We start from the raw sequence: 13,918 nt of genomic DNA on the forward strand, positions 1-13,918 counted from the left end.
TTGTAACCTGTCTGCTGTGAAGACAGGTTTTCCTTTGTGCTTATTTTTTCCTGCTATAAATTACTTTTGGATTTTACCAGAGTGTCTGGCTATTTTTCAGTGGGTGTGGAGGTCTGGGAAAACCCAGACAGAACAGTTTTTAATTTCATTTGATCATCTAACAAATCTTTATATCTTATTATTCTTGTATCCTTAATAGAATTTGGATGTATTATTGCATCTAATGGGGCAACCCAGTCCGGAATTGTTAAGAAGTGATTTTTCTTTATATCTTTCCATACATCAAATAAGTATTTTCTTAGTGTATGTCTTTTAAAATAAGAATGATTTTTGTCTTTATCATACCATACAAAGGCATGCCAGCCAAGCATAAGATCATGTCCTTCTAATTTTAATGTTCTCGTATCCTCTAAGGTTGTCCAATTTTTAATCCATGTTAAGGCGGCTGCCTGATAATATAATTTCCAATTTGGGAGGGCAAAACCTCCCCTCTCTTTTATATCTTCTAACATATTTATCTTAATTCTTGCCTTTTTACCTTGCCATAGAAATTTTCTAACCACATTTGTTAGATTTTTAAAAAAAATTCCCCCTGGATTTTTTGGGATCACTTGAAATAAAAATAAGACCTTGGGTAACATATTCATCTTAATTGTGGCAATTCTTCCCAGAAAGGATATTTTAAAGTTATTCCATATTTCCAAATATTTTTTAATTTCATTAATTAATTTTATATAATTATTATTTTTTAATGTTATTGTTTTAGCTGTTAACCATATTCCCAAATACTTTACTTTTTTAACTATTTGTATTCCAGAGATACATTCTAAATTGCTTTCTTGTGCTTTATTCATGTTTTTTGTTATAAATTGTGTTTTATTTTTATTTATTTTCAGACCTGCTACCTTACCATATTGTTCTATTGTCTGGATTAATCTTGGTGCTGTAACTATCGGATCTTCCATTATAAAGGTCAGATCATCTGCAAAGGCCTGAACTTTATATATCTCTTTTCCAACGGTTAACCCTTTTATCTTTGAGTCTGTTCTTATTTTTATCAGTAGTGTTTCTAAGGTCATAATGAACAGGAGGGGTGAAATAGGACATCCTTGTCGAACTCCTTTATTTATTTTAAACGCTTCCAATTGCTCATTGTTTAATATGATTTTTGTTGTTTGTTCTGAATAAATAGCATCTATTAAATTGACAAATTTAGGGCCAAATCTCATTTTATTTAGTTGCATTTTTATAAATGTCCAATTAACGTTGTCAAAGGCTTTTTGAGCATCTAAAAACATTAATGATAATGTTTTATCTGGATGTTGTTCATAATATTCTAATACATTAATAATTGTTCTAAGGTTATTTTTAATCTGTCTACCTGGCAGGAAACCATTTTGGTCTGAGTGAATTTTACTATTTATAACCGTTTTCAACCTATCTGCATATATTGCAATAAATATTTTATAATCCACGTTTAATAATGATATTGGTCTATAATTTTTAATTTTTTCCATTGCTGTATCCGATTTGTGAATTAAAGTTATCAAAGATTCAGACCATGATTTAGGAATTTTACCATCTAACCTGCATTCATTAAAGATTTGCAGCATATTATTTCTTAATGTTTCATTTTCTATTTTATACCACTCTGCTGGAATAGCGTCTGGTCCTGTGGCTTTGTTATTTTTTTGCTTCTTAATAGTTATAAGGAGTTCTTCCATTGTTATGGGACTCTCCATCCTCTCCTGTTGTTCTTCTGTTAATTGAGGTAATTCTGAACTTTCTAAATATTTAAATACTTCCTCTTCCTCAATATTATCATTTTTATACAATTCTTTAAAAAAAAATTGTACTATATTTGCTTTTCCTTCTGTGTCATATTTTATTGTTCCATCTTTGTCTTCTAGTTGTTTAATTAATTTAGATTGTCTCTGTTTTCTCAGTTTATATGCTAACCATCTGCCTGGTTTATTAGCATGTTCAAAATATTGTTGCTTAGCTCTTTTTATTTTTTCCAGCATTTGATTTTGTTCTTCCAATCTAATTTTATGTTTAATTAAATTTATTTCCCCCCCCAAATCCTTATTTTTCATGTTTTGTTGTGATATAAATTCTAATTGTTTTAATTCATTCGTTAATTGTTCATATTTTCTTTTCTTTTCTTTGTTATATTTTGCTGTGTAAGATATTGTTAATCCTCTTATGTACGCTTTAGTTGCATCCCATAAGTTTTGGGGAGTAGTATCTGTATTTTTATTAATTTCAAAAAATGTTTTTAATTCCTTCTCAATCCATTCTTTATATTCTTTCTCTTTCAGAATGTTTCTATTCATTTGCCAATTGTAATGCTTTTTACTATTTCTCATATAGACTATAACTGGGTTATGATCCGCCCATGTGTTAACATCTATTTCCACCTCTTGTATATATTCTGCTGTTATTTTAGGAGCCCACACCATATCTATTCTAGTCCAAATTTTGTGGGGGTTTGAGTAAAAAGTATATTGCCTTTTTTGAGGGTGTCTTTCCCTCCAAATATCATTCAATAGTAATTCTGCTTTCATTTTCTGAAAAGTGGAGGGTAATAAAAATTTTTTTTCTTTTTACTATTTTTCTTCTCCCCCGAGTGGTCTAATTGCCTATTTGTTATCGCATTAAAATCTCCAATGATTAACATATTTTCCAAATTTAACTCTATAATTTTTTGATGTAATTTTTTATAAAATGTAATTTGATCATCATTTGGGGCATATATAGAAACAATAGCAAGAGGTCTGGGTTCAATATTAACTTGGACAATCAAAATTCTACCTTCGTTATCACTAAATAATTGTTTGGAATTTATAGAACTCTCAACATACATTGCTACTCCTCTTTTCCTTTGATCTGCTAATGCAGCATACATATTTCCAATTTTATTATTTAGCAATAAATTCCGATTACTTTTTTTTATATGTACTTCTTGAAGTATAACAATTTGAGCCATTTGGTTCTTAATTTTAGAAAATATTTGTTTTCTTTTTTTTTGGTTCATTTAGTCCATTAACATTTACTGAGAAAATTTTTAAGTCTCTCGATGTGGTCATTTATTGTACTTTTTGGTTTCCCGCTGACGTTGCTTTCTTCTGGCCCCGTGGTCCTGCTCCTCCACTTGTGCAGATGCCCCCATGGCTTCCGCCTGCATTACTTCCAATTCTCTTGTTAGCTGTTCCATTTCGCTTATTCCACTATTTTCATAAAAGTCTCTTGCTTGATCTAAATTCTCCATCTTATATCTTGTAGATTTCCATGTCAGTGACAGTCCTTGTGGAATAAGCCAGCGAAAAGTTATGTTCTCTTTGATCAAGATTTTGGTCAAAAAGTGGTAATCTCTTCTGTTCTCTCTAACACTTCTTGGAATTTGTTTTAATATTTTTATTTCTTTACCTTTGTGTTGTAATTGACCAGTTCTTGACCAGTGCAGTATATCATCTCTCAAAGTTTTTCTTACAAATTTGATGTGAATCTCTTGTGGAAGGTTGAAACGACGTATGTAGCTATTCGAAATTCTGTAAACTTCATCGATTTCTTTTATTATTTCTAGTGGGTCTATCTTGAGGATTTTCCCAATAATGTCAGCCATAATGGCCTTTAAATCTTCATCCTTTTCTTCTATTATATTTTGAAATCGTAGCCCATATGACGCACGTTGCATTTCCAGATGTGTAATTGATTCATCATATCTTCTGTAGCATGAATCCGCTTTGTCCTCAAGGTAGTCAATTCTTTTCTCCATTTTCTCCGTCTTTTCTTCAGCTGCTTTCATTCGGTCTTCGCTGTCTTTCAAGGTTTGTTTAATCTCCTTCATCTGGTCTTTCATCTCTCCTGTATCTACTTTCATTTCAGCCATCTCTGCTTTTATTTCGTCTCTCTGCTGAGTTGCATCGCGTTGAGATTGAAGCATAAAGTCATTTAATGCAGTTAGTGTCTCTTGGATTGAGGCAAGTGAAGGTTGTTGTGATTTCTCTTTCTCCTTCTCCTTGGTAAACATGGTTACTGATAACGCCGGCTGTGCGGGGGAGGGATGAGGCGAGCCTTGGGGGGACGATGCAGCAGATGTTTGCTTCTTAATTGTTTTAGTATAGGTAGAAGTACTTGACATTTTGAAATTTAAAGTTAGTATTATTTTATATTAGCAGTATGTAAAGAATCGCTATAAATTCCAAACCTACACAATTAATTGCCCTAGGCAAACCACAGTAAATATTCAAATACACACTGAAAATTGAAATATAGTTCAAGTACAAATACTATTAGAATTCAATATTCAAAATATGACTCGTTAATTCTTATTACTATAAGTCCAAAATTATATCAAGAAAAAAGAAATTGATTCGGCACAGCTGGAAAAGAGAGGGAAAAAAAGGAAAACCAAAGGAGGAGGAAGAAAGAAGAAAATAGAAAGAAGAAATAGAGGATAAAAGGAAGAGGGCAATCTAAGCAAAAAGAAGAGATATAATTCAGTTAAGGAGGAGCAGGAAACCAAGGATTGTTAACAGTGCATATACAAAACCCAAATGATTATAATATAATATAGGTTTAAAATTCAAAACTTAAAATTGAAGGAAGGAAAAAGCAAAAATCAATTATTAATATTCCTCTTATAATAACATAAAATAATTTTGATTGAAGATCTAATCTGTTTTAAAAGAGACTTTTAGTATAGGTTAAAAGAAGGTCCCGTTGATTTAAAGAGTAAAAACAGTAAAATTTAATCTTCTCAAAATTTATAAAATCTCAGTTTTCCAAACGATTTCAATTTAATTATCCAATGTTAGAATGGAGTCGATCCGTCTCTCGCAGCTTAAGGGAAAATGTAAAGCCTCTCCGCTATGAATCCGACAGAACAGCCGTTAATCCAAACGAAATGATCCAACGAAGTAATCCAAATAGGGTCAATCAAATAATCCAAATGTAAAAAATCCAAAATAAGAAGAAAAATATTTTTTATATATTTATTCCAGTTTGTGACTAGATAGTAAGCAGTCTTAATCCTTCTGCTAGAAAAATCCGAGCCCGGACTTCATTTTCTAGTATTTTTTGTAACCAATTGCTTCAATAAAGGAGAAAAATATTCAGCCAAATAATGTCATTTTATATATGTTAAACCTTTTAGTGTCTCATTTTGAAATCCTTAAAATTCCCCTTGTTTTCAAATGTTTGACAGTTCAAGTCCAAATTCGAAACAATAAGTGAAAGTAGTGAAAGTAAGTTCCGGCTGTTGTTTTGCGCCTGGATACAATGTTTTTAGACAACTTTCTCTTTCGCCTTCTTTTAAGACTTTTTAATTTCTCCACTTTCTTTTACTCCGATCTTCTTATTTAGCATGAAACATAGAAAAAAAAACTTTTTACCTTGGTTGTGCTTTCTTTAGTGTATTCCTTTTTCAATAAAAGTAGCTTTAATCTCTGCTTTCACTTTTCTGATTCTTTCTTGCTTCCCGCTGGTTTGGTGGGATCGCAATGGCCGCGTCCTCTTGCGAGAGGACCGGTGCTCCCTGATCCAGAGCTGCAGGACAGACCCCCTGCCTCCGGAGCCTCGGCGACGGCCCCTCGGACAGAGGGAAATCCCCTGTTCTAGGATTGAGCCATCTGGACTCGATCCGATCGCTTTGGGGCAACCTCTGGAAGGGTGGAAGGAGTCTCAAGGCAGAGCCCTGCCAAGAGACTCCGCTGCGGTCCTCAACGAAACCGGAAGTCCAAGCTTTCTGTATTTTAAAGCTTCCCTTCTTTCACCTCTTGACTTTCAATGTGTGCCCACCCCCGGCTGTGTATTTAGTTGCCGCTTTCTTAGGCTTGGGAAATAGCTTTTAAAAATTTTGTACTTCAATCAGGTCTTTAGAGTGAAAGTTGGTAATTACCTCCCCCAGTTTCAATGCTCTGCCCACGAACTGCTCCAGGCAGCCCAAATCTTGTGGCCCCGGTCGTCCCACCTTTGTGGCTGTCCTCCCTGCTGTTGTTTGGGAGAGCTTGCTTCAGACCTAATGAGAAAATTGCTACTTCCTCAGGGTCAGTGAAGCCCCTCGCCTTTTCACCACCCCTACAAGGCGGCTGTGACCCCAAAAGGTCTCCCAACAGTGGTTCCCAGCTGGATTTCAAGGGGCTCAGTGGATTTTCCAGACATTCTGATCTTAGAAGCCGATGTCTTAGAAGAACTTGAACGATTAAAGATAAATAAGGCAATGGGTCCATATGGCATCCACCCCAGAGTCCTTAAAGAACTCAGATCTGTCATTGCTACCCCCCTGACTGATTTGTTTAACCAATCCCTGTTAACAGGAGATATTCCTGAGGATTGGAGAATGGCCAGTGTTGTGCCTATCCACAAGAAGGGCAGTAGAGAAGAAGCTGGTAACTACAGGCCAGTTAGCTTGACATCAGTTATAGTTAAAATGATGGAGACTCTACTCAAAAAGAGGATAAATCAGCACCTAAAAAACAATAATTTATTGGACCCAAATCAGCATGGCTTTACTGAAGGCAAATCATGTCAGACTAATCTCATTGATTTCTTTGACTATGTCACAAAGGTGTTGGATGAAGGTGGTGCCGTGGATATTGCCTACCTGGACTTCAGCAAAGCCTTTGATACGGTTCCACATAAAGAGCTGATAGATAAATTAGTGAAGATTGGACTTAATCCCTGGATAGTTCAATGGATTTGCAGCTGGCTGAAGCATAGACATCAAAGAGGTATTGTTAATGGCGAGTATTCTGAGCAGAGTCAGGTTACAAGCGGTGTGCCACAAGGGTCTGTTCTGGGTCCTATTCTTTTTAATATGTTTGTGAGTGACATAGGGGAAAGTTTGGTAGGGAAGGTTTGCCTATTTGCCAATGACTCTAAAGTGTGCAATAGGGTTGATATTCCTGGAGGCGTCTGTAATATGGTAAATGATTTAGCTTTACTAGATAAATGGTCAAAGCAATGGAAACTGCAGTTTAATGTTTCCAAATGTAAAATAATGCACTTGGGGAAAAGGAATCCTCAATCTGAGTATTGTATTGGCAGTTCTGTGTTAGCAAATACTTCAAAAGAAAAGGATTTAGGGATAGTGATTTCTGACAGTCTCAAAATGGGTGAACAGTGCAGTCAGGCGGTAGGGAAAGCAAGTAGGATGCTTGGCTGCATAGCTAGAGGTATAACAAGCAGGAAGAGGGAGATTATGATCCCGCTATATAGAATGCTGGTGAGACCACATTTGGAATACTGTGTTCAGTTCTGGAGATCTCACCTACAAAAAGATATTGACAAAATTGAACGGGTCCAAAGATGGGCTACAAGAATGGTGGAAGGTCTTAAGCATAAAACGTATCAGGAAAGACTTAATGAACTCAATCTGTATAGTCTGGAGGACAGAAGGAAAAGGGGGGACATGATCGAAACATTTAAATATATTAAAGGGTTAAATAAGGTCCAGGAGGGAAGTGTTTTTAATAGGAAAGTGAACACAAGAACAAGGGGACACAATCTGAAGTTAGTTGGGGGAAAGATCAAAAGCAACATGAGAAAATATTATTTTACTGAAAGAGTAGTAGATCCTTGGAACAAACTTCTAGCAGACGTGGTAGATAAATCCACAGTAACTGAATTTAAACATGCCTGGGATAAACATATATCCATCCTAAGATAAAATACAGAAAATAGTATAAGGGCAGACTAGATGGACCATGAGGTCTTTTTCTGCCGTTAGACTTCTATGTTTCTATGATGGCGACTCACAGCTCCTTTTGGTGTGGCGGGGTTGCTTATCGGATTGTTGTCTGCCAGACCTCAGTCGCGCTGGCCCAGTCGGTTCTCCTTCGTGGCTGCGAACCACTGTGTTGAGGCTGCTCGGCATCCCCAGGCTTGCCTGGTGCTTGTGTTGCCTGTGGTGAAGGCAGCTTGGTACAGCAGGGTTTTGCTAGATGACCACGATGGTTGCATCATTGACAGATGGCCTCACATTACTGGCAGTTGGTGTGGTGATGGTGCCCTCCGCAGCTGGCACATGGTGGAAGTCTGTCATCGGGTGCGTTTGTGCTTTTTGCCTCAAAGGCGGCAAAACTCCTCATTGCTGCCAGGTGAGAAGTCTTGTGCCGAATGCTCGAGATGCACACCAACTATCTCTTGTGGGTCTTTCAGGTTGCTTGGCTGCTGTGGTGCCTCACTCAACCTAGTAGATGCTTCGGCTGCCCTGGCCTCGTCTAGATCGTGGAACTCACAATGGGCAGCAGCCTTGACCAGTGCAGCAACATATTCATTAATGGAGTCCCCCTCCTTCTGGTTCTGCGGATTGAAGGCATGTCACCACACCAATTTGGAGGGTTTCAGGACAAATTGGGTCTTGAGCATTGCCTGTAGGGTGGACTAGGTGACTGTCAGAACCGGCATCTGTTTGGTGGGTGCCTGGGCCCTCTCAAATACTTCTGTGCCACACCTCGTTTACGGTTGTCTGGTAGCCCAAGGAGGCCGTTTGCTTCCATGAATCATTCAAAGTGAGTTGTGTAGGTGTCCCAGTGACTCGGCAGGGTGTGTGTCATCACGTTGCCTGAATTGGGGCTTTAGAAAGGCCGCTTGTCGAAGACTTACTGTCCCAGGCTGGATTGAGAGGTTGTCAGCTCTTTTCTGGCCTATCTGACTTCCAATCCCACCTTCGTTGCCAGTGTTGGATATGGTGAATGGATGAAGCAGACAGAAGTGGCTTCAGGACAACAGGTCTTTATTTACTGCGGCAGGACACACGTTGAAACAGAACTGGAGTGAGAATTGGCAGTGGAGCGTGTGCCTGCAGCACAAACCTAACCCTTGACCCTTTAAAATCCAGGCCGATGGCTCTGATAAACAGCTGGAGGAGATAGTGAGTTTCTGGCCCAAATACAACTGGTCCTGATTGCAACACTGTCAGAAAAAGGCTGAAGAACTGGGGGGAAAAACCGGTGGAGGAGAGAGACGGAGATGGTGAGAGGTCCGAGGCTAAATCTACAATGAAAGTTAGAAGAAAGACGGAGGACTCCTGCCATAGTCACCAGAAGACCTTTAGGGACCCTTCCAATCGCGTGACTCCATGCTTGGATTCAGAAATCCGGCTCGCTCGCCATAGAAACAGACCACCACGAAGCGGGGTGACTGGGAGACCGGTGCCACCGCCGTCGGGTCAGAAGACTCCGAGCCGCTCGCCTGCCGCGCCAGTCCAGGTGCGACAGGAAGGCGAAGGGAGGAGCCGCGGCCGGGCCTCCGCCCAGACTTCCAGAGGGAGATTGTGATCCCCTTATATAGAACGCTAGTGAGACCACATTTGGAATACAGTGGAACCTCGACATACGAGCAGCTCTACTTACGAGCTACTCGAGATAAGAGCTGGGAGGGCAGCGACATTTTTGTTCGCCTCCCGAGCTCACATTCGGGATACGAGCGCCAAGGAGCTGTCTCCTGAAGCCGAACGCTAACTTCCATGTTCGGCTTCAGGAGACAGCTCCTTGGCGCTCGTATCCCGGGTGTTTTAAAACGTCGCAGCCGGCCTGGGGGGCTCGGGGGCTTCCCCCTGAGCCCCCCAGGCCGGCTGCGACATTTTAAAACACGCGCGCCACTTCGCAGCTGTCTCTTGAAGCCGAACGCGGAAGTTAGCGTTTGGCTTCAGGAGACAGCTGCGAAGTGGCGCGCGTGTTTTAAAACGTCACAGCCGGCCTGGGGGGCTCGGGGGGAAGACATGATCGAAACATTTAAATATGTTAAAAGGTTAAATAAGGCTCAGGAGGGAAGTGTTTTTAATAGGAAAGTGAACACAAGAACAAGGGGACACAATCTGAAGTTAGTTGGGGGAAAGATCAAAAGCAATGTGAGGAAATATTATTTTACTGAAAGAGTAGTAGATCCTTGGAACAAACTTCCAGCAGACGTGGTTGGTAAATCCACAGTAACTGAATTTAAACCTGCCTGGGATAAACATATATCCATTGTAAGATAAAATACAGGAAATAGTATAAGGGCAGACGAGATGGACCATGAGGTCTTTTTCTGCCGTCAGTCTTCTATGTTTCTATGTTTCTATTCTCGCTGCAACGTCAGTTGGAAGCCTGCCACCTCCTCTTCTGCTTAATGACCCTACAGGCAAGAGCAACCAACCAGTGGAATCGCTTCCCTCTAGAAGTTGTGAGTGCTTTAACACTGTGTCAGGCTGAAAACGTGAGAGTGATCCCTTGGACAACAGCCCTAAAAGGCAAAACCATGCAAGAAGCTTGGGAGACCTTAAAATCCACGATCACAAAAGCCCAAAACACACAGAATCCAAAAAGAAACCAGCTTGGCTACACAAAGATCTAGCAAATATACTGAATGAAAAAAAGACAGATACAAAAAAAATGGAAAGAAGGCAGATTACCAACAAACAGCCAGAATCTGCAAAGAAAAAATCAGGACAGCGAAAGCACAGTACGAACTAGGCCTAGCAATAAAAGGCAAAGACAATTTTTAAAAGCTTCTTTCAACACATTAACAACAACAACAACAAAACCCCAAGGAAACAGTCGGTCCACTAAAAAGTGAAGATGGCAAAGAAGTAATGGACAACAGAGAAAAAGCAGAAGTATTCAACACATTCTTTACCTCTGTCTTCACTCACAAAGATAGCACGAAACAACATACTTGTGCCGCAAATGCAGAATTCAAAACTGGAACAAAACTCTTCTTTAATAAAAAATACAGTAAGAGACCCCCTACTGGAACTCAATGAGTACAAATCACCAGGACCAGATGGACTACACTCCAGAGTCCTAAAGAAACTAGCAGATGTCATCGCTGAACTTCTGTACCACGTCTTTCAAAAATCCTGGACGACAGGATAACTACCAGATGATTGGAAACGAGCCAACATCCCTATTTACAAAAAAGGCAAAAAAAACCAGACCCAGGAAACTACAGACCGATCAGCCTAATGTTGATTAGAAAATACTAGAAAAAATAATCAAGAAACAGATGAATTGAACAACATAATAACCAACAGCCAACATGGATTTGTCAGGAACAATCATGCCAAAACAACCTCATCTCATTCTTTAACACAATTGACCAGAGAAACGCAGTGGACTTAATGTACCTAGACTTTAGCAAAGCATTCAACAAGGGGGACCACATGCAAAGTAAAGAAGAGTGGGGTTGACAGTAACACAACAAGATGGATTGAAAACTGGCTGACCGACCGCTCCCAAGGAGTAGCCCTCAATGAGTCTTTGTCCAGATGGAAAGAGGTAGGCAGTGGGGTACCAAAGGGATCAGTCCTATGCCCAGTACTCTTTAACATATTTATCTACGACCTAGACGAGGGAATAGAGGGGGAACTAATTAAATTTGCAGATGACACCAAGCTGACACGAGTGGCCAATACCCCAGAGGATACGCTCAGGATACAGAAAGATCTAGACAGATTTTCCCAAACAAACAAAATGAAGTTCAATGTGGAGAAAAGGAAAATCCTGCACCTAGGTTAAAAAAACCCAAACTGTACATACAAACTGGGTGAAACCACACTCACCTCAAGCGACTATGAAAGGGATCTGGGAGTCTTGGTGGATAATCAACTAAATGTGAGCCAGCAATGTGCAGCAGTGGCTAAAAAAACCAACACAATCCTAAGCTGCATCAACAGGGGATACACTCCAAGACCAGAGAGGTATTAATACCACTCTTCAACACCCTGGTCAGACCACACCTGGAGTATTGCATCCAGTTCTGTCCACCACACTTCAAAAGAGACATTGAAACTCTGGAAAGGGTGCAGAAAAGAGCAACCAAAATGATTGGGGGAACTAGAGACTGCTGGAACTGGGCATGGGTAGCCCAATGAAAAGGAGGGCCAGGGGGGACATGATAGCAGTATACCTCCGGGACCATCTTCTACCGCACAAATTTCAGCTGTCCCACAGAGTTGGCCTTTTCCGGGTCCCGTCGACTAAACAATGTTGTCTGGCAGGCCCTAGGGGAAGAGCCTTCTCTGTGGCAGCCCCGGCCCTCTGGAATCAAGATTAGAACTGCCCCCACCCTCCTTGTCTTTCGTAAATTGCTTAAGACCCACCTATATCGCCAGGCATGGGGGAATTGAGACATCGAGTGGGTTTTGCCCCATTTTGCCATTTTTCTTGCCACAGTTGTTACGTGAATCACTGCAGTTGGTTAGCTAGAAACCCGGCCATTGAATGAACCTGGCTTCCCCGTTGACTTTGATTGGCAGAAGAAGATCACACGCGAAGGCCACAAATATGAACCAGCTGCCCAGCGTCTGGATTCTGATCATGTGGGGATGCAGCAAAAGTCGTAAGTGGGGAAAAACGGTCACAACAAAACGGTCACTAAGTGAGACCTGTTGTGAGGATGACTATCATGACAAACACTTTGAAAATACCCACTCTCCTCTGCTCCAGGGGTGTCCAGGGCCTTTCCCGGTCAGGTTTAGCGGTCACATTTTAATAACCGTTTTACTGGTTCATTTATCCTGATCCCGACTTGGAGAATGACCTCCTTGGCTTCCCCGTTGTGGGTTCAGTTTTTAAAAAATAAGTGAACTTTCAGTAGAATTGTGACCCCTTTGTTCCTTTCGTTTGTTCCGTCTGCAAGAAGTTTAATTTAATGACCACCTGTTCAGTGACTGCCCCAACTTGTGAATGCTGAATGGAGGGGCAGCTATGAGCCGCTCCGTACCTGTGGCCGTACCTGAGATGGCCGCCTGGGCACTTGGCCTGGGGTAACAACGCCTCGGCCTGTGATTTCTGACATTCTCAGCCGGGTCCCCACAAGCAGAACCAGCGGAGAAGCCGTCAGGAAGTCATAGGTCATGTGAGGTCCTCACTTGATGACTGATAAGATTAACGTCGGCTGCCAGGGCTGCTGGAACTGCGGCTGTTAAGGATTGCATTAGGACTAGGCGGTCATGGTAATTCCAGTTCCCATTGCTGTCATAAGCCAGGGACTATATTACCAAAATTGGTGTTAGCAGGGGGTCAGAGGTCGACCTCTAGGTCTCCCCCTTGTGGGGTGCCTCAGGGGTCAGTCCTCTCCCCCCCTGCTGTTTAATATCTATATGAAACCACTGGGTGAGGTCATCCGAGGGCATGGGGTGAGTTACCATCAGTACACTGATGATGCACAGCTGTACATCTCCACCCCATGTCAGTTCAGTGAAGCAGTGATGTGCCGGTGTCTGGAGGCTGTCAGGGTGGGGATGGGTACCAACAGGCTCAAACTCAATCCCGACAAGACGGAGTGGCTGTGGGCTTTGCCTCCCAGGGACACTTCCATCCGTCCTGGGAGGGGGGAACTTTTTGACCCCCTCAGAGAGCGTCTGCAACTTGGGCGTCCTCCTCGATCCACAGCTGACTTTGGAACTTCATCTTTCGGCTGTGACGAGGGGGCATTCGCTCATGCCCTTCTCACCCCGAGGATCAAGTACTGCAATGCTCTCTACATGGGGCTACCTTTGAAGAGTCGGCCTTTCCCAGGTCCCGCCAACTGGACAATGTCGCTTGGCAGGACCTAGGGGCCCCGGCCCTCTGGAATCAGCTCACCCTCGGAGATTCATACTTGCCTTCCACACGAGTCTTAAGGCCCATCTATGTCGCTAGGCTTGGGGGCCACTGGATTCTTAGCCCCCTGGCCGACGAATGTATTGTAAGTTAGTTGATTGAATGGGAATGAGAGTTTTTTTAATGTTATATTGTTATATTGTTCCTTTATATGTTTTAAGGCACCCCGAGTCCTCGGAGGGGGGGCAGCATATAAATCCAATAAATAAACATATAAGTTCCCAGAGAGTTCTGTGATGGGTTGTCAGCCAAATGGCTCCCTGCTGCCCCCCCCCCCCCGCTAATCGAGGTCCTTGCTTAATGCTCAGCCTGATGTGGTGTCTGTG

This window comes from Erythrolamprus reginae, chromosome 3, assembly GCF_031021105.1.
Source record: "Erythrolamprus reginae isolate rEryReg1 chromosome 3, rEryReg1.hap1, whole genome shotgun sequence".
In the NCBI taxonomy this organism is placed as follows: domain Eukaryota; kingdom Metazoa; phylum Chordata; class Lepidosauria; order Squamata; family Dipsadidae; genus Erythrolamprus; species Erythrolamprus reginae.